The sequence below is a fragment of the Xiphophorus couchianus genome, chromosome 19 (assembly GCF_001444195.1).
Source record: "Xiphophorus couchianus chromosome 19, X_couchianus-1.0, whole genome shotgun sequence".
Classification (NCBI taxonomy): domain Eukaryota; kingdom Metazoa; phylum Chordata; class Actinopteri; order Cyprinodontiformes; family Poeciliidae; genus Xiphophorus; species Xiphophorus couchianus.
In genome coordinates this window covers 11,181,542-11,207,823 of record NC_040246.1, presented here as the reverse complement: position 1 = coordinate 11,207,823, position 26,282 = coordinate 11,181,542, and the positions used below count along the sequence as shown (strand labels likewise).

At 38.7% G+C, this 26,282-nt stretch overlaps 1 protein-coding gene across 7 annotated transcripts in view; it reads left to right on the top strand.

The window, feature by feature from the left end:
• Positions 1-26,282, top strand: part of myt1lb (myelin transcription factor 1-like, b) — a 123,341-nt gene that overhangs the window by 18,893 nt on the left and 78,166 nt on the right. The window lies entirely within an intron of this gene.

Sequence of the window (26,282 nt, the reverse complement as noted above, 5' to 3'; positions counted from 1 at the left end):
CTCAAATGAGATCCCCAGCTAGCTGTCTATACCGTCATTCTCTCAGCTGACAGTCTGGAGATGAGCTGCCAAACAGCCACCCAGCACGTTTAGCTTGTTAACGTGATCAGGAGGTTTCTATATCATGTCTAGCAAACAGTGGAATTACAAACCTGTAGGGACCTAATTTGGACTACTCTTGTTGAGAAACTAGCTAGCTATTTACCTCTGGGCTAACAAGGCTTGGCTGACAGAGAGAGGGTCATTTTTTATTTTTCTTTTCTTGTACAGTTCAATAATTGGTGGTTATTAGTGAGGAGCTTTGGCGCTGGTTAACCCTTTCCTTTCTAAAAGCACAGCACACTGTCTTTCATCTCATTTCAGAGGAAGGAAAGATGGATGCCTATGGGGATGGGGGTTGTTTTTTTATTTTTTTCATGCCAACAGTAAAGCGGGCACACTTTAAAGAGCAGCACAGCTGCCTTCGCTGCATCTGGGCACCAGATTGAAAGAAGAGGGAGGAGAACAAGAAGAAGAACGGGGAATGAACAGGAGACTGAAACAGAGGGAACAGAATGGAAGAAGGAAGAGGAGGAGAGAGAAGGAAACAAAGGCTGACATAGATAACATCTATCAGCACAGCAGAAACATGGGCTGGGTTTATCATTATAAATGGAGAGATATATACCCAACAACCCCCCACTCCTCCAAACTCATCCTCAGTTTTCATTTTCAGAAGCTGGAAACTACTAACTGGGCCAATCCACAACAGGGATTAACTGTGGAGCTGCAGAAGCATTTAAATGTGCTCACAGCGAGCTCCGTTCTTACTGTGGGAATGATGGTAAACACAAACACCAAGGTGTCACGGAGAAGAAAGAAATCAGGAAGCGCACCGTATACTTCATTGTTTCTACTTCTTTTTTTTTTTTAAAAGGGATGTCACGTATAATTTGAGTACTACAGAGGAGAAGGGTTACAAAGAGACTGCAATATAGCACCATCACATAAAAGTAGCTGTTTAACATTTAATGCAGAAAAATGCTCCTGGGATTCTATTGAATACAGACAAATGTTGGAAAACAGTTTATGATGACAAAATAGACCTTTTCAAAGACACTGGTGGAATTTATCACCAATGTGTTGATAAACCTGTGTTGTGAGTATAACACATAAAAGAGAAAAAGCCATATGCTATGGGTAATGGTTGTAAACCCAAAAGAAAAGAAAATAATTTAAAGATGTGCCCATTTTTGCGTGAACATACAGTATGTCAGTCTTCAACCCACCCATGTGATTGGGTCACTGGGGCCACACTCTTTAGGCCATTGCCAGGTTGTCCTATAAAGCAGAGGAGATTTTAGTCATTCTGGGTCTCGTAGCTTTGGGAGATGCCTTAAAAAAAACATGTCCAGAGGAAAAGCATATCAAGGGAAAACCTGGTCACATGTTGGAACCACCTTAGCTGACTCCTTTTGGTCCAGAGAAGCCGCAGCTCCACTCCAAGCCCCTCACTTTGTGTCTAAGGCTGAGTACGAGCCTGAATTTCATTTCAGAATATTATTTTTGGGATTTTTTTTGCCATGATTCATACCAAATTGCTGTAATTGAGGTTTGGAACTATACAGATTGTTAAAGTGAGGGCTTTGCTCTTTGCCTCAGCTCTTTCTTGATCCGAACAGACAGAAGAAATGCCTGCCTTATGCAGACAACGCCCCAATCAGTCTTCTTCCATGTCTTACCATTTCTCATGGACAAGGCACTCATCCATTTGAGCAATCCATCATTTTCCAGTTAAGAAATATGACTGACTCCCATTCCACTCACCTTGCACTTGGCTGCAAACTGCTCCAGTGCACACTGAAGATCAGGAGTTACAGATATCAATAGAACCACATCATCTGCAAAACCAAACATGAGACCCCAAGCTTCCCAATCTTAACATTCTCTTTTCCATGACTGCACTTTGAGATCCTGTCCAGGCACACCCTTCAGAAGACGATGAAAAGAGGAAACCCTGGTCTGCGAACCACTTTAACTTTGTGGTAAAAATGTAGACACAGGTCTTGCTTTGGATGAGATTTTTTTAAGCAAATCAAAATGCACACTACTGGTTGATGAATTGGAATACAAATTGGAAGGAGTCCCTAGTTTGTCTTAAGAATATAAATGCTAGTCACCAATCAGGTTGCATCAAGGGGAAATTTGCAGATTGTGATGTCTGGCAGATCATAATCTTCTTTCCTAACTGTGGATAGTGTTTCACGACAGAAGTCAGCACCATGGAAAAGTGATGTACATCCAATTATTATCTCGCAATATGTTTCAAAAACCACTTCCAACACAGCAAGCTTGTTTTTTTTATGGGTCTCTTTCTGCCCCTCTCCCCTTTTCTTTTGTTCTACCTCTATTAGAGTTGTCCTTGACTGCCGAGCGAGCATGCAGTGCAGTCTTTGCTTGAGAGGAGCCAGTCAAATGTTCTCCCACTCTCCTGTTGAAACAAGAATAGGAGAGGACATAGAGGGATAGAGATGGATTGGATGGAATGAATGAGGTTGGAGAGTCTGCATTTTAATTCAGCTAACATCTTCTTAAAGCCACAAAGAGCTATGAACGAGCTGTGAACGAGGAAGATTAACAGGAAGTTGGTGTGATGACTAAGCATTGGGAGATGGGGAAGCTTCGGGCATTCTGTTTAGAAAGACAGTGAATGAGGAATTATTATGTGCCAAGACAGAAACCTTCAAAAACTGTGATGCGTCATTCCCTGGATGAGAAGAGATGAACTCAAGAAAGCCTTTAGGCTCCGGAAGCTTGCGCCTCATTGTAAAATGTCAGGTGTGAAATTGTGTACAAAGTTGTGTTTAAGACTTTTCTTTTATTAGTGCTGGTTTTCTACTATTCAAGAAGTTGTCATGCCAGCAGGGACTTCAACTGGTTTGAGTTGGTTCCATTTTAAGTTATATAGATTTTATTACAGACTCAGAGTCCAGATTACATACAAAAGAGAACAAATACAATAAAATAAAAAAAAAAAAAAATAAAAAGTACAATAAAAAAAAAAAAAAAAAAAAAACGACTCCTAGCTATTCAGAAGGGAATCAAGTGAACTGAATTTAACTAAATCCATTGATGGTCATCTAATTTAATCTTTCCTGTGTCTGTGCCATCCTGCTTCTCATTTAAGCTTAATGCTGCATGTACAGGAAGTTTTCTTTTTTTTGTTGTTGTTGACATTTAAGTTTGTGGAAAGATGTGGGGGAGAGCGCAGAAGATGATTGTGCATTGTGTTACTTTTTTGTTATTGTTTTCATTTTAAACTATAGTTATTTCCTTTTGAACATACATTAATAATACATGGGCAATGTTGGAGGCCACCAAAGAGAAGTGGTGCTTAATGTTTAGGAACCCCAAATAGCAGACGACTTTGCCTACATGGTAAGTCTGCCTCTGAATACACAGTTGCTTAAAGTGATGTCAAGTTCTTGCTGTCTCAAGACCTAATGCTAAATGCTTTGTTTTCGAAGGGATCAAAATGTTAACATGCAACATGCAAGCTGGCTCTACCCTTACCATAAAAATAAGCGGCGTATTTACTTTGTTGCCATGTTTAGCAAACATTCAGACCTTTCTAGTTCTTAGTTTCTTGTGAGAAAGCAGCGAGTAACAATTCAACCAACTTTTCTGGTGTTTTTTGAGAGTTTTAGAAACTGAAACAAAAGCCTGCAGCGTTCTTACTCTTACTCTCTGACACGTAGCAGTAGGTCTGGCTGTTGCAAACAGTAAATCCCAATGGATTGCTGATTTCATCCCAGATCTGAGCTTCAACTTCTAATACATGTCAAACACACATTGTTATTATCATGCTCCATGACTTGTTCTCTGTTCTTTTTGTTTTCACATGTCGGTGTCGCAGTGCCACGTACAGGCCTGATACAGTTACGGAGCTATGTTTTGTAAAACGTTTTGAGAAACCACAAACAAACTGTTCTTTTGAAATAAAAGAAGACCTTTCATGAGGACACATCCATTATTTTTTTTATTTTGTTTTATTAGTGTATTTAATAGTTGAACAAATGCAATGAGCCTTGCTTCAAATGTAATCCAAAGGATGCCATGCATAGCCAAAGTTATTTTGCAACACCTATCTATGGCCGTGGTATTGAGGAATAAAACATAAACATAAGCTGTGACTAAAATACAAAGTATGTAAAACACATTACGGTAGTTGCTAATATAATCATGAATCAGTTTCAGTCTTTATTTCCAGTCTCATGTGGAGGAGATTGAGAGGAAGCAAAAGACAGAGCGCACTCATGTAAATAACAAGGTGTTAAATCCTACACTGCTTTTGTTTTACAGGAGTTGCCTTCTAATAGACAAAATAACAATGTTTCCACTCAACCTTGCACAGATATTTAATTCAAAAGCTCTATGAATTAAAACATATAATTGAATAAATCATACTACTACATCTTTTATCTTCCATATCAGTTTATCTTTCAGAAATTCAAATAAAAATCTTTCTTGTATGGAATGGGGTTAGAGGTTATTTGGCATTTTAATTTAATCTGAACAGTAAGAAGAGCTAATAAACAGATGGATGGACAGACAGGTAAACCAGCAGATAGACGTGCAGGCAAACAAATAGAGACGCACACAGATGACAAATAGACAGGCAGATAGTCGGGCAGATTGGCAGAGCGGCTGACAGGCTGGCCGCTTTCCGGTGGAGGGATATTGGACGGAGGAAGCGACTGGCAGAGAGACAGGGACGTAGACAGACCGACAGACAGTAGGACTGGAAGAATAACAGAAAGCCTAAGAGGAGAGACGGGTGCACAGAGCAGCAGACAGGCAGGCGGAGAGGTTGCCAGACAGACATGCACTGTTGGTAGCGAGCAGGCAGTTGGCATAGGAAGGAGACATGGGGACGGCAATGGCCTCTGGCAGAGAGGCAGAGCGAGATAGGAGGAGACAGAAATAGTGGGAGTGAGAGGGAGAGGGATGAGGTCAGTGCACGGCTGGCTGGCTGACTGTTGATCTGTGGCACAGGGTTGGCAGAAGAGGCTCCTCAGGGAGAGAACAGCCTCCATCTACATCCCCCAAGCCCTTCATCCCTCCATCACCCAGCTGGGTTTGGAAAGATGTGCATGGAAGGGGAGGGACTTTTCGCAAACAGTGGCATGGCGGGATGAGAGATGGCAAATATAGAACAAAAAAAGAGGATTCATAGCAGCAAACAGCTGTGTCATCACTGAGAAACAGGAATGAAAGTTTTTCACTTTTATTTTTGTACAGGAATTTATGAAAATCCTTCCTTTTTCTTCTTTGAAGAACAGTCTGAGAGAATTTCTGAAACCAAATTTAAAAAAAAAATCCTCACATTAATGAAGACTTGTATTTTTATCAATTGAAACAACATTATAGACTTGGACACAGACTATAGTTATCCGGTGTAACCAGTCTTGTAAAATCAAATCACTTGTCTTTGTTACAGGAGGATATGAAATTACTTTAAACTCCTATAACAATTCAAGGTAGAAGATTTAATAATAAAAATACATATGTATAAAAAAGATAATTTTTTTGTGAATTTTTGGGGTTTACTTTGGGATTCTTCAGCTGAGACAGTACATAGCAGTCATAATTTAGATTTGATTTTTTTCGTTCTCAGAATCCTGAACAAAGGATAAGAATTCTTTCTTTTTTTTTCCAGAGACCCTAATCTTCTTCTGTACTAAAGTGTTGTTGCCAGTGGAATGTGGTCGTGCTTATGTATGATGTGTTCACTGATAAAAAAAAGGAAAAAGATCTGATTGTTGAATTCTAAACTAGCCATTCAAGCTGTAAACTTCTGATACAGCTCAACATGATTTTTTTTGTACATCTCTAAAGCCAAAGGTAAAAACTAGAATTTGCACTTTGCTGGTGCTCATCTCCAGCCTAATTTGACTCCTTCATTTTTGCATTAATCTCACTGTTATTACTCTGAAAATTTAAGTCTGGAGCAAGATATACTTTACCAATCAGCTTCAATATGAATGAGCGGAACATAGCCAATAAAAAGAGCAGTCAGAGCCAAATGAAGCAAAAACAATTTCTATTTTGGGATTAATGAAAGAGTTTAGAGACAATCAGGGTAAAATAAACTAAAATGGCCTTATTGAAACGGTTTGATTTACTTTGTTTAACAGAGCTGAGTATAGCAGTTACTCATTTCATGCTCATATTTCCAGACAGGCCAGCTGAAAATGCTTTGATGCTCCCAGGAACCATCTCTAAAGCCTGTGGAGGTTTTTTCAGGACACAGAGGAAATGTTAGATTATTATGGTGGTTTTGACTTACCCTGTGTTTGGACAGTTGAAATACCGGATAAGTATGTCGATATGTGATTTGAGGTGCTGAGGAGGTTTTTATTTTTTTTTTTCCTCTGGCTTTCACTTGGCTAGAGTTACACAAGGTTAATGTTACAGGCGTGCGTGGGAGTGTGAATGTGTTTGTGCTCGTGTGTGTTTTGCTTCAGGGTGCAAAGCTGCTCCAAATGTCCATCTGCCGAGTTCACAACCCACCTGAGCCCACTCACATATGCACAAGTGCATCCCCCCCTTACACACACACACACGCCCACGCCCACACGCACACACACAGACACAACTGCTCTCGAATTCCCACAGGCACATGCAGAAACTACCCCAGCACCTCAAACGCTCGGCGCATACCTGTACAGGCCGTGCTTTCCCTCTTTCAGCTTCATTCCTAGCTTCATTTGCATAAAAAACATCCCACTTTTTTTCAAGCTGTCACCTTGATGTCGCTGCAACACGCAGTGTGATATCAACATAACAAGTTTCCCAACAAGAATCCAGAAATGCACAGATACATATTTCAGAACAGGTGTTGGAGAAGTATGAGGAAAACAAAAGGATGCTGCAGAAGATGCCGAGCACACGCAAACCTGCACTTCCACAGACACACACACGCCGGCACATGCACACATACACAGAAGATTGTTTTTCAGCTTGTATTTCAGTGTGGGCATGTGAGCCTGGTATAGCGACTGCCAACTCAATAATTATTGAAATGAGCGGGCAACTTGCTGTCGCTGGCAAAACTCTGGTAGAATCTCAGAGTCCAAATTTGTTGCCACATTTATAAAGATTCGATGTATTTGTTTCAGGGACAGTGGCAAAGGTTTATATTCTTGGAATAAAGAGAAACAAGGTGTACCAGCTGGAATGTCTAGATAAGTGCTGCTTTATGGGGGTTGTCCTCAATTTATCACAGACCGAACACAGGGAGCGCCAGCGTCAAGCTTTTACTAGAAAAGGACACACAATTTTTTTTCCTGTTGCTATAGGAATCTTACATTTTAGAGGAAGGATTTGTTAATTTTGGTGACATTTATTAACTCTATGATTTGGTAATTATTCAGTTGTTTCATGAAGGATGTGGACGCCCTCTACCACTACTGCAGTACCTCAGGAATGGAATCCACCTTATTTTCAATGCAGATCTTGTCCTTCATTTATTTAAGTATGTTTCAAGTTCAAGTAATATGGCTTTCACAGAATCTAAAATCTATTTTTTTGCCTGACAGTGGAATTGTTAGCATAGTTTTTAATTAAAATAGCTGTACTGCCCCTTCAAAATTCTGTTTTTACCTGTTGAATATTTTCTTCTGCTTAGGGCATTTATTCATTTTTATTTTTTAACCCAGACCACCTAACTTCCACAACTAGCACCTACCATGCAGCATACAGGTAAAAGATGGCCCATATGAGTCAAATAAACCCTCCCACTCCAGTGGTCTGTTCTAACATCAAATGGATTACAGCACTTGGTCAAAGATTTTCCCCGCACCTTAGCTTGGCCTTTTGGCTGGTCTTGCTTGGAATAACAGAAGTGCTGCTGAGAAAGTAAAAATAATTTAAAGTAAATGTAGAAGTATAAAACCAAACTAACCTTAAATAATTTGCAGTTAAGTAAAAAAACAAAAAACTTTTATTTTGTATTGTTGGTGCATTTACAAAATATGCTGTTGTTGATTTACTACTATGTTTCTTCATTTATTTTTGTCTTGTGAAAGACAAAAGTAAATATTAAATTGTCCATTTTCTAAATTTGATTTTATTAACATCTATTAAATTTTATTTCCCCTTATTTTTTGCCACTACTCATTCTCCCTGGATAAGGTGTCCTAACTGAGACCCGTTATGGCAATTTACAATTGGTACAAATTTGTCCTGTCAGCACAAAAAAATGGGACCTATTTGATTAAGGGCAGGATTTTCACCAACAAGTTAGCATTTTATTTAAATTGAAATCTTATGTACAACACAAATTCTTTTATTATTAATGCTTTGTTTGGCTTTCATTCTAATTTCATAATAAATAGGACCACAAACATCTGGCACGTTTTACTCAAAGGTGGAGTTAGGAACACCGACTCATTAAACTTGTCTATATGCAACAAGAGGTTTAAAGTTGTATGTCTAATTTAAATTTAGTCACAGTTAACTTAGCTTGTATTATATATTTAATATGAGACCGGTTACTTCTGTTTGAAGGCACTTCTATTCTTAGACACACACACACAAAAAACAAAAGGAAAAACACATCAAGTGAACTGACTAAAAATATAGAGAATCACAGAAATAGTGATGCAATCAGGGATGTACTGCAGATATCAGCAACCTTTCTATCTTTGTCAACATTCTCTGCAAGTTTCCAGCCTGGAGCTTGGAGACAGGGCTTCAGGCTGTCAAGAGGGCACATTATTCCTGCATGTGTGTATGTGTCTGCATGCTCCTCGGCTCTCCCTCGGCTTTTCTGAATTACCGTGTGATTCATTCAAGTCTAAACAAATTCTGTCTTACGTTGGCCGGCACTTTTTGACTCCCACACTGGAAATATAGACCTTATTTGATGGGGGAAAAGTGAGGGGACATTTTTTCCATTAGGCTGCTATTTTTGGTGCCACAGGATACCCATTGACTGTGTGGAGGTTTGTCAGTGACGAATGTGTTTGTGTGAGAAACATTGGTGGGGTGCCTTCCCACAGGAAGACGTGCATGCATGTTTGAAATGGATGGAGCGGGAGGAAAGGGAGATATTCAGTGTTTTTCTACCTTGCCTGCAGGACAGTAAGAGGGAGAGCAAGAATGTGTGAACAGTGGCAGTGCTCTCTTTCTCTCTCTCTCTCTCTGCCTGGCTCACTCCCCTGCGGTGATTCAGTGTGTGCATGCCCATTAGCTTGCCTGAATATGTGCGTCTGTGTTTGCCTCACTGCCATGCTTCGGTGAGATACAGCGTGCCATGCTGGGGGTACCTCAGTGTGCGTATGCGGGCGTGCGTGTGTGTGTGTCTGCCTGCTGTCATCCTGGGGTAAAGCCCCAGGACATATAGGGTCATGTGACAGACAGCCCTATCTATCTGCAGCCTGCATCATTGGTATTCTGGGTACACACTTGCAGTCAAGCAGGGGCTGGGGGTGGGTTGGCAAGAGGGAGACAGGGTAGAAGTGCATGGGTGTGTGTGTATGTGTGGTGGGTGTTAGGAAGACAGAGACAGAATGAGAGAACGTAGAGAAAATAACAATGGAGCTCATCAGTTAATTGAGAATAGGGAGCAATCAGATGAAAACAGCGACACTCGCAATCAGTCATCAAAATCAAGACAGGTGTTAGACTGTATAGGGAAACCGCATTATTCTGGATATTTTTCTGTAAATCTGTATCAAGAGAGGAATGCTAAAATTCTAATAGAAGAAAGCAAACTCTCCATGTATGGGCAGTAAGTGGTGATTTAAATGCCACCTGCAACTCATTTGAGCACAAATTTAAGAAAACTCCCTTCGTGATTGATGTGGCAGTATATTGTTGCACAGTATTTTAACTCCCTAGTATTCTTCATCAAAAAGTTAAATCTGTTTCACTTAGTGTAGTACTATCTATTTGTTGTATGTTGTTAACTTTGTGTGTTGACATAAGGAAACGTTTTTATCGGCGTCAAATGTGAAGGTGAATCCTTGTCTGTGACAAAGACTGGTACCAAGTGACAGACAAGATATGAATTGTTTTCATTCAGTGTGAACAACTAGCTAGCGGTTAGCCTCTAACCATGCTAAAGCTTCATAGATTCTTATCTGGGCTAAACAAACGTTCAATTGTCTGGACTGCATTTCTAGTCTAAAGTTCAAAATACTTCTACTTAGGCCTGTCACGATAGCAAATTTTGCTGAGCGATTAATTGTCTCAAAAATTTTTGCGATAATATTCTTTGAAGATCTTTTTACACTGATTTAATGGAAATGACGTAATAATGCATGCGATTTCCTGCCAAAGATAGATACACTTTATTTTCAAAAGAACACTAAACACTGGAACTGATAAACAAAATAAACAAAACAACCAAAAACAAAAATAAAATGGATTCTCAGTCTCCATTAACAAAAAACTCACTTGGAAAAAAAAAAAATTAAACAACAGAAAGCCAAAGTGGAAATAAATACTGCATTCAACCAAAAGATTATGAAGTCTGTATATTATGTTGCCCTTCAGTAATAATTAGATTTAAATAGAGAAGATGGGCACATCGACTACCTGATGCAATAGTTCACACTACATGATTTTTTGCTCCTATTTTTCCCCTTATGACAATCTTAAAACGTTGGTCTTTCTAAGATTGTGTGGTTTGTTACGGTAGATCGTCGTTGCCGCTCCGATCTAAATCAGGGATTTTCCCCGACTGGGATCGTTAACTCAGCCTGTTGAATGTGACAGGTAGCCAATCAGAAAGCGCGGATTCTCCTCCGTGTTTTCTGATGGAAAATTACGTCGGGGAATCCCAAACAGCTGACACGGCGCAACCCGAAGTCCAGCGGACATCGGAGATGATATGTGGAAACAACATTAATGTTTATTCAACATGCAAAGAATATAGAAATGACAAGAGGAGGAGTTGGAGCGAAATTACTACTGCAGTTGATAAACCCGGTAACTTTTCAGCTGTTCTTCGTTAACGTGACGTAAATAGGTTATAATGATTTTCATTCAGTCATGACTTTACGCTGACTCTAGCCACATGCATTGCAGGTAGATTGTAGTAAAGCATTGATTAATGCCTGGTTTTAAAATTAGTTCACTGGATTGTAGCCATTATTTTGTGCCCATTGTTGGACACCACACGGCAGGAACGAACCCGATCACACCGTTATACCTAGGATTTCTGTCTAATGTGTGATCTGTCAGGTTTTGAAAATGAGCTGACAATCGGCTGGCAGCTCTAAGATCGTGCAGTGTGCGCTGGGCTTTACACTAAGGAAATGAGGGAGGAAGGAAGGAGTCGGTGGAGAGCACCGGAGTTGAGCCCTTTTTCATTCAGTCTCATTAGCTGAAAGAGAAAAAGGTCGGAAGAGACGATAGTGCCGATAATTAAAATGACGTCCATAGTTTTAAGTTATCCTACGATTAATCGATTTATCGTTTATCGCGACAGGCCTACTTCTACTGTTTGTTAGGCACAAACAAAACTGAAAGTTATTTCAGTGTTAAATAATAGGTCTGGACTGCATTTGATCTTGACTCAAATATCCTTCAGTTTAAACACCATGTTCCAAATTATTATGCAAGTGATATTTTCTCAGATTTTCCTAAATGGTCAATGCAAATCATGATCAGTATAATTTTCAAGTCATGAACTATTACAGTATAAATCAAATTTTACTGAACAAATCTCCCAATGAGAACAGTATTTTTTTTTCAAAAATAAAAAAAGTCAAAATGCACTGTTCCAAATTATTTTGCACAGCAGATTTTCTAAACATTTTATGGATTATAAAGAACTGCAAAAGGTCATTCTTTGAATGTGCAGCATTAAGTGGTCACATATACTAAAATCAAAAGCTATTTCAATCAAAACATCTTAACAGACAGAGTTACATGTTAACATAGGACCTGTTTTTTGACATCACCTGCACAATTCTTGCATCCATTGAAATTGTGAGTTTGTGGATAGTTTCTGCTTGAATTTCTTTGCAGGATGTCAGAATACCTTCCCAGAGCTGCTGTTTTGATATGAACTGCATTCCACCCTAGATCTTCTGCTTGAGGAAACTCCAAAGGTTCTCAATAGGGTTGAGGTCAGAGGAGGATGGTGACCACACCATGAATTTCTCCCCTTTCATGCCCATTGCAGCCAATGACACAGTGGTATTCCTTACAGCATTCATTGTCATGCATGAAGATGATTTTGCTACTGAAGGTCCGGCTCTTCTTTTTGAACCATAAAAGAAAGTGATCAATCAGAAAGTCCATATACTTTGCTGAGGTCCTTTTCACACCTTAAGGGACTCTGAAGGGGTCGACCAATTATTCTCTCCCCATAATTTCGGGCTAAATAATGACTCCACCACCTCCTAGCTGACGTCACAGCCGTGTTGGGATGTGGTGGCCATCCACCACCAATCCACTACTGCATCCATCTGGACCATCCAGGGTTGCACAGCAGTCATCAATGAACAAGTTTGTTTGAAAATTAATCTTCATGTACGGCTGGGCCCATTGCCACCGTTTCTGCTTGTGAGCTCTGGTTAGGGGTGGCTGAATAGTAGGTTCATGCACCACAAGCCTCTGGAGGATCCTCCACCTTGAGGTTCCAGAGGCACCAGCAGCTTCAAATAACTGTTTGTTGCTTTGAAAGGGCATTTTAACAGCAGCTCTCTTAATCAGATTAATGTGTCTAACAGAAGCCTTCATCATTATGCCTTTATCTGTACAAACCCATCTTTTTTCTGAATCAGCCACAAATCTCTTCACAGTATGATAACGCTTCAGTTTTTGTTAAATATCTAATGTTTTCATACCTTGTCATACGGCACTACACTATCTGATGATTTTCGTCAGCAGAGAGATTCTTTGTCTTTGCCATATCGCTTGAAAGCTGTGGCCTGCTTAATAATGTGGAACATCCTTCTTAAGTATATTTCCTTTAATTGAGCTCACCAGACAAACTAATCAACCCAGCTCTCTGAAATTAATTATAGTGATTCAAAGAGCCCTGACACACAATACCATCTATAAATTTAATAACACAACAAAAAATGTAATCTTTATGACACTTTAATCCAATTTGCATAATAATTTGGAACACGGTGTAGTTTGGAAATTGTAACCATTAATTTATCTATGAAAAGAAAAAATAAATGACAGTTATGGTGCAAAACGAAAATGTTACTTCCATAATAAATATCAACTTTTCATGTGACCTTTTAAGTTTGGATATATAAACATAGTTTTTCTGATCACTGGCCATAAAGAAGCATTTTTTGTCAGAATTTGAAAAAGTGATCCATCAAATTTTAGCCCATCATGAAGAGAAGAGGATCTGTGTTGTTTAAGGTGTCAGTAAAATAACATTTTACAGTTTCTCTTGACTTCTATACAAAATATTTGGCCACAGGCATAGTACCCTTCAAAACTGTGTACCCAACATCAACGTATGTACACGCCTAAACAGCAAATACAATATCTAAGAACATCTTTACTCTGAGGGGTAGAAATGGATCAATTTGTTTTTAATAAAAGAAGATTGTAAAGCTTCCCCCTTTTTTGGTGGAAGATACCACAGAACACAGATCGTTTATGCAGTTTCCTGTGCTACTTTATGGGGTACAGTTTTGTCTGACATAAAAAGAAAACTTCTACATTATTGTTAGTATACCATAATTGCTAAATAGTACTAGATATAAGAATGTTTATTCTGTTTGCCTCTTTTAAAGTACATGAACAGCTCCAATGAATTGACTAGAAAAAAATAACGTTGGAATCTTGAGTCAGACCTCAAACAAAACTGGGAGCTGGTATTGACCATGGAGACTGATTGGTGATTATTGGCATGTTCATTATGACTTACCTGGTTCAACAGTCTACAACCCTGTCTTCAAGTAGCCTGAAAATACAAATGTCTTTGGTAATTTGTTCTATTGTTTGAATGCCAAACAAGAGCTTTTTTGTCTTTTTCTTTCTTGTCCAAAAATGCAGTTGAGCAATTTTTTAAGTATTGATTACTATTTCTATTTCCAGTTTGCCATAGTTACATTTGTGGCATTGTTTTCACCCACGAGGAGTTGCATTGTTTTCCAAGCAGAACAAAATGACATGCAAGTGCTCTATTCTGTAAGCCTGCTCGCAGACGCACACTAATTGGTATCAGATTGACACATAAGTAAACTCAATCTACTTATAATAACATGGGGAATACCACAATGACTAACACCATGCTAGAGCAACACTAAAAACGGTACGACCGAGAGCAGCAAACACAGCGTCAGTTTTTTTACATTGCCCAGGGTTAAACTCCAATCTGATGTGATAAAAGACTGCTAACCTTCAAAGACGCTTTGCCATCCATTTTCCTGCGTAGATCTACTTCCAAAGATTGATCCCTCCGTCTGTCTCCCGAGGAGGGATCATATACTACTCTGTAAATAAGGATTCAGCCTGCACTGACAAACAGCATTGTGCAGGGGTATCAGGCCTAGGATCTAATATCGTTTCTCAGCAATACATTCAGATTTGCTTATTCTGAAATGTCTGAGTAAAAGTGAAGCAATAGATGCTGTCTAGAAATATAATTCTGCTTAAATTTTAGGGCTGGATTATATTTTTTTGAGGTTTACATCATTGTCTGTTTAACTTGAGGTCACTGACTTAACTAAGAAATTGTGAATTTCACTGAAGTATCTTAGCAAATATCATCTTGGTGCTTTTCAAAGAGGTTTGCTAGCATTTTATCAAGTCTGAACCAGAGCTCATGTATGCTGGCTGGTTAAAAAAAAAAGACACGGTGATACTTCATATAGATCGTCCATCCAAGGGTTGATTTTTTTTATTTATTTATTTTTTTTATAAAACCAGCTGCAAATCTTGATTACATATTGTTATGAAGATCTCTAAATAGGCCACCAATCTTTTTCACTCTCACAAGTGAAATGCTGCTTTTATTGAGCTTTTATACACATTTTATGTTACTTTCTGTAAACGCATTCAAATCACTTAACTAGTGTTTAAGTTTAGCTTTCAGTTTATTTTCGGAAAAACACGATTCTGTCAAGTAAATGCTACATGACAACAAAAAGAACCAAATCTGCTAATGTGAAGTTTATTATGTTTTGCGTAATTTTACCTTATGCAAAACAATAAGGTAACATTGTGTTGCCTTATTGGCTGTATTGGAGTGGAAAAAAGAAATATGCCTCCTTGATTCAATTATAATTTTAGTATTTTGTATTTAACTTATAATCACTATTTATTTTTGCGAAGATCCACTGATCAGGCTTTCGCTGGCCGATGAGATTACTTGTGTCCTTTTAAAACTGGCCTGATGATATTCCTTTTGACATTTTCTGACTTTTTTCTTTCTTAAATAGAATACCACGTGAAAAAAAGAAAAAGTTGGTTCTTTAATACACTTCATAGTAATAAATAGATGCTGTTGGTTGATGGAATGATGGAGATAAAGTGTTGGGAGTTCTTAGTTTCATTGAATGATTTTAAGCGAATAAGAAAATAAAGTTATACTCTATTTAGTGTTTCCACTGAACAGATCCAGTGAAGGGCAAATGGGCTCATTCTAGTATCTGAATGATTTCTTGGTACATTTCTACTTATGTATTATCTTTAGTTGCTACTTAATAGGTAATTATACAAAATAGGGTTTCCAACAAACCTTTTAAAACATAAAAAGTGTAATAGTTTATTTGTACTTTTGGGTGTCTGTGTCAAAAAACCCCAAAGAAACAGAACAGTCTTTCCGTGTTTTAGCAGCATATCTAACTGGGTTTAGGGGGCAGAAATGCAATTGTAGCAATTAGAACGTGCCATCCTGGATATTACATACATGAAATAATGAGCCCAAAAGACAATTGCTGTAATAAATTTGAGTTCATTAAATTACAATGTAAGATGGATCGGATGTAGTTGAAGGGATGTCTAAATCTTTTCCCAATCAGCTTGAGGCCTCATTGATGATATTTTTGGTGGATTGTTCAGGTTTTCTTTGCCTTTTGGAGATGCCGGAGCCACTGTGCATCCTTTCTTCTCAGTAATACACAGCATTACCTGAACAAAAACAAATGTAGTCATCTGTGGATTAACTTTTTTGATGCGACTGCTAATGGCTTTACTACATGAAGTTGAGGATTTGACTGATGTCACTGCTTAACTTCACGTAACAATATATTCACAACTGATGAAAAACTGGGGGTGCTGCATGAAAAGCACCCTGTACTGCAGAGCACTTATAAGTAAGCAAGCAAGTTCTTGTCCTTTTCCTAGATGATTCTAGAGACAAGATCAGAAGCTTAACTAAGCTTACTAAGGCTAGGTAACAAACGTGTTAGACTACTCCTGTCTTCAGATGAAAGGCAATTTTTCAATTCTATTTGAAAATCAAGGTACCAGAGACTGAAGTGAAAACAAAGAGGCACAGAATCCATATTGCTTCAGGTGCAGACTGAAGTTTCCACAGTCAGAGATGCTTTGTGGAACCATGTTATCTGCTGGTATTGGTCAACTGTGTGACTTGGTACCTGCCAACAATAACAAAAATCCCAGTACCATTAAAGAGTATGGATCCAGAATGCTTGATTATTCATCAATCAAACCCGAACTCCAGAGAGAACCTATGGAGTATTGTCAAGAGAAAAATGAGAGATATGGGAGCCGAGGCTGCAGCTAAAGGCTGCTATTAAATCAACCTGGGCTTCAGAAACACATCAGCAGAGCTGTAGACTAATCCCCTCAATGCCACACTGAATTGATGCAAGAAATGCACAAAGAGACCCAACTGCAGATACAGTATGGGATATGGAGACACTTTTCAGAAGACTCACATTTCTACATACAATTCTAATTCACAGATGGACACATGTTGTTCTTCATTTTGGAATGTCATTAACATGATGACGAATGATCACTACTCATGTTGCAAACTGAACTATTGAATGCATCCAATGTAACAAACATCATGCTTTTTTTCCTATAGGCAGAGGCGGCACTGGGCTCTTTGTTTTCCTGTCTCAGTTGTGTCACTCCTCGACCTTGGTGTTCTATAGCTGCTGGGAATGAGAGATGGTGTTAACACTTCTAAAGGCGTAAATCACCCCTCTCTACCACTCTGTCCCCCCGTCCACCCTTCCCCTGCGCTCTCTCCGCAATGTTGTTCTCTTCACTTGCTATCAGTGCTAAGAGGTGATTGGAGTCTTCCCGCTCTGATAATGGGCCACATGTACACAAGCCTCTCTTTTTCTCCCAGACACGCACCTTTTTACAGCCGCAGAGCTGAGAGAGAAAGCAAGAGGAGACTCATCAAGTAATTAAGGCCCTGGCTCTCCCTTGGAAATTAAAGGAATGGCCCTTTGCTCTGTTCTGTCTCTCTCCTCTGTCTCTCTCCTCATCTTCCTGCTGGGCTGATTGCTGTCTGGCTTCTTTTCTCACCTGAGTATTTCGCTCTCTCTCCGAGGCAGCCGAGGCATAGTGCATTGTGCTGTTGATTACCCCACTGTGGGTAATTGCGGCGGCTGTTTGCCCGATGTTATTTCCCCCACTCTCTGCATTCGAAGAGCAGACGCCTCCCTTGAGAAAGAAGAGTGGGAGTGCAGTTTCTTTCTTTTTTTTTTTGCTTTGTGTGTGCGCGCATTTGTGTCTTATCGGGAGGGCAGAGCTAATAACGAGTGTGCTGCATGTGCTCCTGGGTGCATTTTATATATTTCTTTATAGACTCCCACAGACTGCTGGCTTGCATGTGTATCTGTTTCTGTTTGCAAGCATGGCAAAGCTCGGTGGGTCAAGCTCGCGGTCAGTTCCATCTCTCATGTCCTTGAGAAGAAAAGTGTGTCAGACACTACTTTTGCCTTGGATCACTTTTTCTCCTTAATAGGAGCCTTGGACGTCAAAAAGAGCCGGTCCGCTTCACTACATGATAGCATCTTTAACCCTTAAAACAGAGATCCTCCGATATCCCAGCTGTGTCTGAAGGTATTTCCTGAAATAGGGTTAATCTGAAAAGCAATTAATTCATGTATTTTAAGCATTCCAGCAATAGATTACAATCCAGATAAATTATTTTATGTGTTGATTTATTATAGGGGACTTTAAGTGGTGGACTCTTTATAGATGAGCGGTTTTTATCTCCATCCATGGCTTCAGTAAGATCAGCTAAAGTACATTTGAAGAAAAAACGATAAGTGATATGATTCAGGACACAAACATAGGCATTACAATTCTTTTTTTTTTTTACTTTAGTTTTATAACTTATGAACAGATAATTTTATTCACAATTTCAGAAAAAATTATCAGTTAATCAATTATATTGAGTATGTGACATCCGGAAGCTTGCTTTCACAGAGCAAACTTCTCTTTTAATGTGACTCCGGTTTCACCTACTTTGTAAGAGCTCTGCCTCACATGTCCGAGATGTGATGAATGGTTCCAGGACCCAAATGCAGGTCTGCAACAGGCGGTGCAGACAGGTGACAAACTAAAAATACTTTATTACATCAGGAAAAACACCAAGGACGCTGCAAAGACAGGCATTCCAGAAACATACACCAAGAAGTCACGACACAGTGTTGTAACATAAAATTAAGATGTAGACCAGACATGAAAAAGAAGCAACAGACAAAAGTGAGAATCTGAGAACAAACATTAAAATAATAGTGTATTTTCTGCAGACATAACAGCTCAGTGTTGAGTAGGTGTGGTGATCTGCAAAAAGGAGCAAAGGGCTGGATTGCTCTTCAAGAGTGGTATATTCAGTTTCATTATTGCAAATCTGATCTCGAAACCTGACCTGCTTTGCAGCAGCAACTCTCCACTGATCAATGCTTTTAAAAAATGAAAAAAACATTGTGTTGTGAGACATTTTTTGTGAGCTGATATCTGGAGCTCTATTTTTTACTGTATGTCGTGTAAAATAGGCAATCACACACATTCACTTTTACAAGCTGGCATAAATCACTTGAATATAATTTCCCATTACACAAATCTGTTAAAACAATAAAAATCATTATTTCAAAATGAATTGTATTTATTAGCATTATGTCTTTGGTAAGTTTTTGTTTTAAATTTTATGCATTGAGATATTACCATCTGCACAGTGAAAAGGGATCAAAATTAAACTATTTGGTCATCTACACAAACCTTGCACACTAACACAGGGACAATCAGCCTAATGGAGGGCTTACAGTTTCCTCAAAAATTTATTCACAAAGATATATAGTAGATAGATCATGGGCCTAAATTAGCACTCATCAGTTGTTCATCATGCATTGTGCTTGTACTGCTGCAACTCACAACAAAATCTTTGAGATTCCCTAATTCCCTCCATTAAATCTTATCCCACTTGAAGAACTCCCTCAGTTTAGATCTCATTTAAAAATGCATAATGTAAAAAAAAAATTAAGCTAGACAAATTCATGAAAAATCTTATCACCAAAAATGTTGATTCTTTATTTTTATTATTAGTCAATTATAACGACTATCACGGCAGCCTCACATGTCAGTCTAATATGAAATTATCCAAACAAAATAGAGTAGTAAAGATATGATTAAAGCCCAGATCCCTAATGTAATAATACATAAGAAAGAAAATAGCAAAAAATGCATTAATAAATAAAAAATGTTGATTACAAGAGTCAGGTAAATGAAATGAGCTATTGTGTATCTGTTAAATTTGTACTTTTTACTAACAAGAGTTCATGGATAAAAATGGTTTTCCCTCTGCTTTGCACTTCTTACTCTATAGTTTCAATCTACAAGTTATTTTTTTAAGAGGAAAAAGCCTCCTGTAATATTAAAGTTGTCTTGAATTAGGGTCATGGGATTTCCTCGACTGGTTTCTGCTGCATTACCGTTTTGACAGTGTGGTCAACGTAATGCTTCACTGGGATTTGGAGGATTTTGTTGGTTTAGTTTAGAGATATAGTGGATCAGCCTCTTTTTTCTTTTTTTCTTTTTTTTACAGTGAGAACCTTCTGAATAAATAAACTCGGAGCAGTCTGGGCACAGGGAGCTCCCTTCTGAGCTGCCTCACTCCTAAAATAACAACAACAAACACATTCTAATGTGAATATGAATCAAGACAGTGGCTCTGCTCTCTCTGTGGCTGAACAAAGAGAAACTAATCCCACTCCATAACAAGGTATGAAAGGGTTATGGATCTAAAAAGTCAGCTGATATTCTTGTCAAGATGATCTCATATTCTGCAAAAATATTGCACATAATGCACACCGGCATGCATTCATTTGTGACCTGTTGTCACAAGTCGTGCACATTAAGCACATTTGTGGTTGCTCTTGAAATCAATTGTTAAATCATTGTACTGCGTCACAGCTGCATGTTTCCAGCAATCATTGCACATGAAACGCCAGCTGCATCAAAATTAAACAAAAACAGGAGCTATAATTGTACAGTGCTCAGATATAAGCAATTAAACCCAAGCACAGAAAGGATGAGACATGTTTCCGCAGCTGAACTGTGGAAACATGTCAATATTCTTGTCTATTTACTTATTGATGCCCATTCCAGAAAAGTAATACAGGTTACTGTCATTTATGTCGGTGTTGATGTTAGTAAATCTTCTTTGTTCTGCTTTTAAAAGGAGATGGATCATAGACAAAGACTGACTTTGAGGTGGGGGAATGTAAGCGTAGAAGACAAAGAGAGAGTTTTCTGCATTTGTCTTGTTACTTTGATTATTTTTCACATTTTATGCTTCTTAGAAGAACACTGGCATCTGTTGGCCCCCTCACATCTAAAGCTGACTATTCAGCTGCTGATCTGTTGGCGAATATTGCCCTGAAAATCCTCTGCATATATCTGTATTAATTTCTACCGGAAAAGTCCCTCTGAGAAACAGGACCTCTTTATCCAGAAGTTCTTGTCAAGTTGAACATGCAAATGTGATGTACAAAACTAGATTAATTGTACTAGTTTAGATTAAAACTAAGAAGAAAAACAGAAATATTAATATAATATGAAATAAAACAAAAGTCCAAAGATTCTGGAAGAATATTTTAAAAGTAGCACACCAGGAGCAACATGGTTCACAACCAATAAAAATCTCAGTAAAACAGTTATTTTCAATACAGCTGTCTGAGGACAGTTAACACTCTGTAATTTGCTCCAGAAATTAAAACGTTAAAGCTAGGCATTACCGGTACTTAGGTAATACAATATAATTGGCTGAAGTTTAGAAAGCTTTATGATTGGGTGTTAAAAAACACATCTAACTCATTTTCTTTCACCCTACAAGACCTAGAAAATTCAAAAATCGTTTTATAGATAAGCTGAGCTTCGAATACCGTCTCAGCATTGATACAGCTCTGAACAAGAGAAGTGAAAATAACGGTTATCTGGAAGTGCTATATTTCCTTCTCTTTTGCTTATAGTACTCCCTGAACATGTCATCTCTACGCTAAATCATGGTAATGGCAACACCATGCTGTGGGACAACAAGTTTGTCTCTTAGAGGTCCATTGTGTTGTTTTAATATCATCTAACTATAAGTATGTTCTGGAATGGATGGTAAAAAGCAACACGTTCTAATAAAAGAGATTTAAACTGTCAGGTTCAGCATATTTTTTCTTTTATTCAGGTTAAAATGGCAGCAGCTCCTCCAGAATTACCATAAACCTCTTGACTGTGTTTGACACATGAGAAAATCAAATGCCTAATATGTGTAGCTAGAAAGCATATGGCACATTATGTTGACCACTGTGAAGGTACATGGATAACTGTGGAAAAATCATTTTATATTCAAAAGATGATCAGTTGATTTTCTGCAATCGTTTGGAAAAATAATGCATGCTTTTTTGTTAAAAATCCAAATTGCAATAAACTTTTATTGGATTTCTGTGACAAACACAAAGAAAATTAAAATCTGAAACATGTGACATGCATTTGTATCGACCCCACCCAGAGCATGGTGCTGCCAACACTATGTTTTACAGAGAGGACTGTGAGGATGCAGAGTAAACAGGCACATATTTATCATGTCCTCATCTGAACAAAACAACGGCACAAAGCAAAGCCATCGTTGCTCAGCTCTGGTAGCTCTGCTTCCTGAGCTATGGGCTGCAGTTCCTGCAGAATTACCAGAAGCCTCTTGACCGCGTCTCTTATTCTCCACTTGTTGGTTTATGTGTCTTACTTTTTCCATTTTCAGAAGATGACTTGAACAGTTCTGTGTGGGATGTCCGAAGTGGCTCTGTTCTTTGGTCTCCATGATGATTTTTCTCTACTCATGTTCTCCAACAAACGTTTCAGGCCTTCACAAAACATTTTACAGTTGCTTAGCGACTAAAAATACTCACTTGTGGATTAATTGGGAGTCTTCTTTAGTAAAGTCAAGTTACGTTTTTGCATAGCATATTTACTGCATTTTCAAGTTTTCTGCATCTCCATCATGAAACACAGCAGTCAGATGAGAAGCTAAGATTGGTTATTGTTGCTAATACTAAGAGCAAGACAAATGTTTCAGCCATTTTTCCTGCTGCCACATTTGTAATTAAATTACATTTAAGGAGATGCTCTGAAGTAAAAACATAACATTTTGCATTGTGGTGTCAAAAATTCCAGTCCATTTTGTTCCTAGTTTCGGGCCCTTCTCACCACATACTTGATGTGAAATGTGACATATTTAATCTCTGTCCCCTCCTCTGAGCTGAATTTGGTGACCTCATGGGGATGTAAATAATGTATGTACATGGATAAAGAGCAGAGGATAGATGAAGGGATCTCTGATATGCAGTAGAGAGCCTTCCATCACCTCCCTCTGAAATCCATCAAACGCACATTGCTGTTGCTCTGTCCGTCCCCAGTCCGAGGGTACATTTCGGGCTTGAGAAATCACAGCTGCTTCTTCATCTTGGCTGCGTGAACAAGCGTCTGAGAAGAACACAGACTGGAGAGCAGCAGAAAGAGAGATTTCATCTTCTTGAATGTAGGTCAGGCAGCCCCAGTCAGTCTCAAAGCCTGAGAGAAGAAGCTAGCTGTGTGCGCACACACATCGCATGAATAAAGCATGTTTCTCTCTTGTAATAAGTGCCTATATGTGAGCACTCCCTTATCTTTAGCATTTGTCTTTCAGTATATAAGATTCGCATTTATTGTGTGTGGGCGGGTGGGTGTGTGTGTGTGTGTGCTAATCATGCCATGCTGCGTTGCTGTACATTTTCATACACTGGGTTTCATTGTGGTGTCTCAGAGTCTTGCTTTGATAGACAAAGAAGCTCAATAAAGGCCAGACGTAACCTGTTTTCTCAGAGGAAAAGACTATGACAAAATCATACTTTAAAGACACACACCTGGGATTCTGGGTCTGAGGAGAGTTCCTGCAGTCCTTTCTAACAAATGTGAAGAATATCCACGTCGGTATGTGTATATGTGTGTTCCCATTACAGCTGAAGGCCAATTCTTCCTGTCTGTCGCTGTCCTTGGTGCTTAAACCTGCAGACTAGAAAGAAGCTGAACAGACCCATACGCTGTAAGCACCACCAGTATTTACAGGGGCACACATTGCGTTGATGCTTTTGAACACTGTCTGGTTTAATCTATTTTTTCCTTTTATTTCTGTCTTTCTATCACTCTTTCTTGCTTTTCTCCTCTCACCTCCCTCATGTTTTTTTTCTGGTCCACACACACAAAAGAGGAATGTAGGCTGTGTCCTGATGAAGCGTCAGAGAGCTGTGATTTGTCATCAGCCTCCACATGAAGACCTTCATCAGAGGACAGACCCATCACTTACACTCTGATTATAAAGACAGAGAGGCCAGCGATGTGTGTGCTTGTGTGTGTTGTATTTTATGAGCTGGAAGCAGTGCTGCACATCGGCTGGGTTCATATTATCTGTGAACTTTGAACTGACGGAGGTTGTATTTTGCTAATGAATGTGGACTGAGTGTGGTTCACCTTGGTGGGGCTCAGTAATTGAGACTTTTTGAATATACTTTGGCTACTGTAAGCAGAAGAGAGTTGCCCGTACTTCAGTTGGACAACTGAAGGAGCTCTTTGTCTCCTGTTTGTGTGCCTTGCATTTAGGCTGTAGAATACGCTTTTTGTTAGTTATAAATTTTATATTTGCTGCATACCAGATCTGTTTTCATCATGACTGTTAATCCTTGTCAGAAGTCAATTTCTTCTTGGTTAGTTGACTCAGCCCAAACAGTTGGGTAAGGATTTTCATCTTCCCTAAGATTTATTAAATAACACCTTTGGGATGGGTGGTTTAAATTTAGATTTTTCATCCACATTTTTCTTGATTTCTGATCATTTGGAAATTTATCCTCTGACTGCAGAATTTATCCATCTTTTACAGACGCTAGCTGAAGCCACAGGTTAACCTTCATCTGAATAACAGCAAGGCAACAAACAACTGAACATATATTTATGTTTGAACATGTCCAAGCGGCGAAAGACATGTCTGCAGGTGTGCGATTATTGTAGCAGATTAAAATATGAAGAAATTTAGCTATACTGCTTACCAGTTATTTAAAAAATGTATCTCACTATATATAAAAACAAATAATTTCCTTGCAGCTACTGTAATTAAATTGTACACATTTGATCATTGACATTGAAGTTATTGTTTTAGTGCTTTAACAATTGTTTCTACTAAATATCTAAAAACTATACTGATATAGTGTGTTTGTGGAAATACTATTGATTAGTGCTTGGAGATTAGCACAACAAACATTTTAGTTAGAACCAATGAATTTCACTATGCCTTGCTACCAACAACTATCCCATTCCTACGAAGGAGTGCGGGGCTTTTTTGGATTATGCTTACACCAGTAAGTGAAGAGAATAAACAAAACTTTCATGATACATGGGTTTTACTGGGATCTTTTTCAGCCAGTTTTTGACTGAAATGGCATCATAAAAACTTTAAAATTTGACCATACTATGATAAAATATATATGAGCAAAAGGAAGAAAGAAGTAGTTCAATGTAGGAAGTTGGCAGAGAAGAAATTAATGAATAATATGCTAATCATCACATGACATTCCCAACTTTTGAAATAATTTTTATAAGACTTTATCTTATGAAATATTAATGTACCTGAACTATGAGAGTGTAAACCAAGTTGTGAATTTTAAATAGTAAATGATAAACAAGAATAAATAAATTTTTAATCTTTGTGAACTGAACTTTGAACTAGTTCTTTCAAAGTTTGACAGGAATGGGATTTATTTTGCCAGAAGTTATCTAAGCTCCAATAGATTTTGTCAAATACAGTTTAGAAACTAGGTGTGTTTTACCACTAGAGACACTCTTTTTATCTGAAGTTATACATATTTTATATTCACAAGGTAGCACATACCAGTAACCAAATCCACTTTACGTTTGTTTTATTGCATTTTTTTTCTTCATAAAAATGCTTTTGGGGCGCTCCAGAGGCTGTAATCAAATACAAACCAGCCTTTGATGCATTTTTCATGAAACAAAAGACAGCAGGGCTGCAGTAGTAAATGAAAATATAGCACGAGTGTCCCATTGTTTCCCATTAGGGCTTCCTGTTAATAGCCATTTTGAAAGTTGTTTGCGCTGTCCCCTTACAAGCCGCTCTCTCTGTTTCCACGCTTATTATGTACACTACAAAGGGAGAGGAAAGCAGAGGTGTGTGGCATGATGAAGAGTAGAGGAGGAACCCCTGCCGGTTGAAAGTAAAGTCCGTGTGTGTACGTAAGCACAGCCTTTTACATAACGCCTGACTTGAGCTCAGCCGGAGCTTGCGTTTGTCCTGAGGGACCGGCTTTTGTTTTGATTTAAGCTGCTTTGAGATAGGTGGGGAATGACTGTGTGAATGTGTGTGTGCGTTACCGTCCGTCTGGCGGTCTCCCTGTGGGGGCCCTCCTTCTTCTTTGTGATTCTCCCTGTTCACCATCAACACCTCATCTGTTCCCTGCTGTACATCTTCTCAATTAGCAGCAGTGGAAAAGAGAAAAAAAGCAGAAAGAAAGAAAGGAAGACAGTTCTCCAGCATGCTCAGTACTAACACCTTCATCTCTTCCATCTTTATCTCTTTTGGAGCTTTAGGTTATTTTATCTTTACAGCAATCGACCCCCACCTCTTTTTTTTGTGCTTCCTATTTGCTCCTTCAGCTCAGCCAAGGATGGAGAGCTGAGGAGAGAAATCATGGAGGCAGGCACGGATCATTAGCTATATTTGTCCCCACTTCCTGCTGCAGATGATAGATCTAGCTAATTACCCCATGTTGCCAAGCCTATCGCACACGACA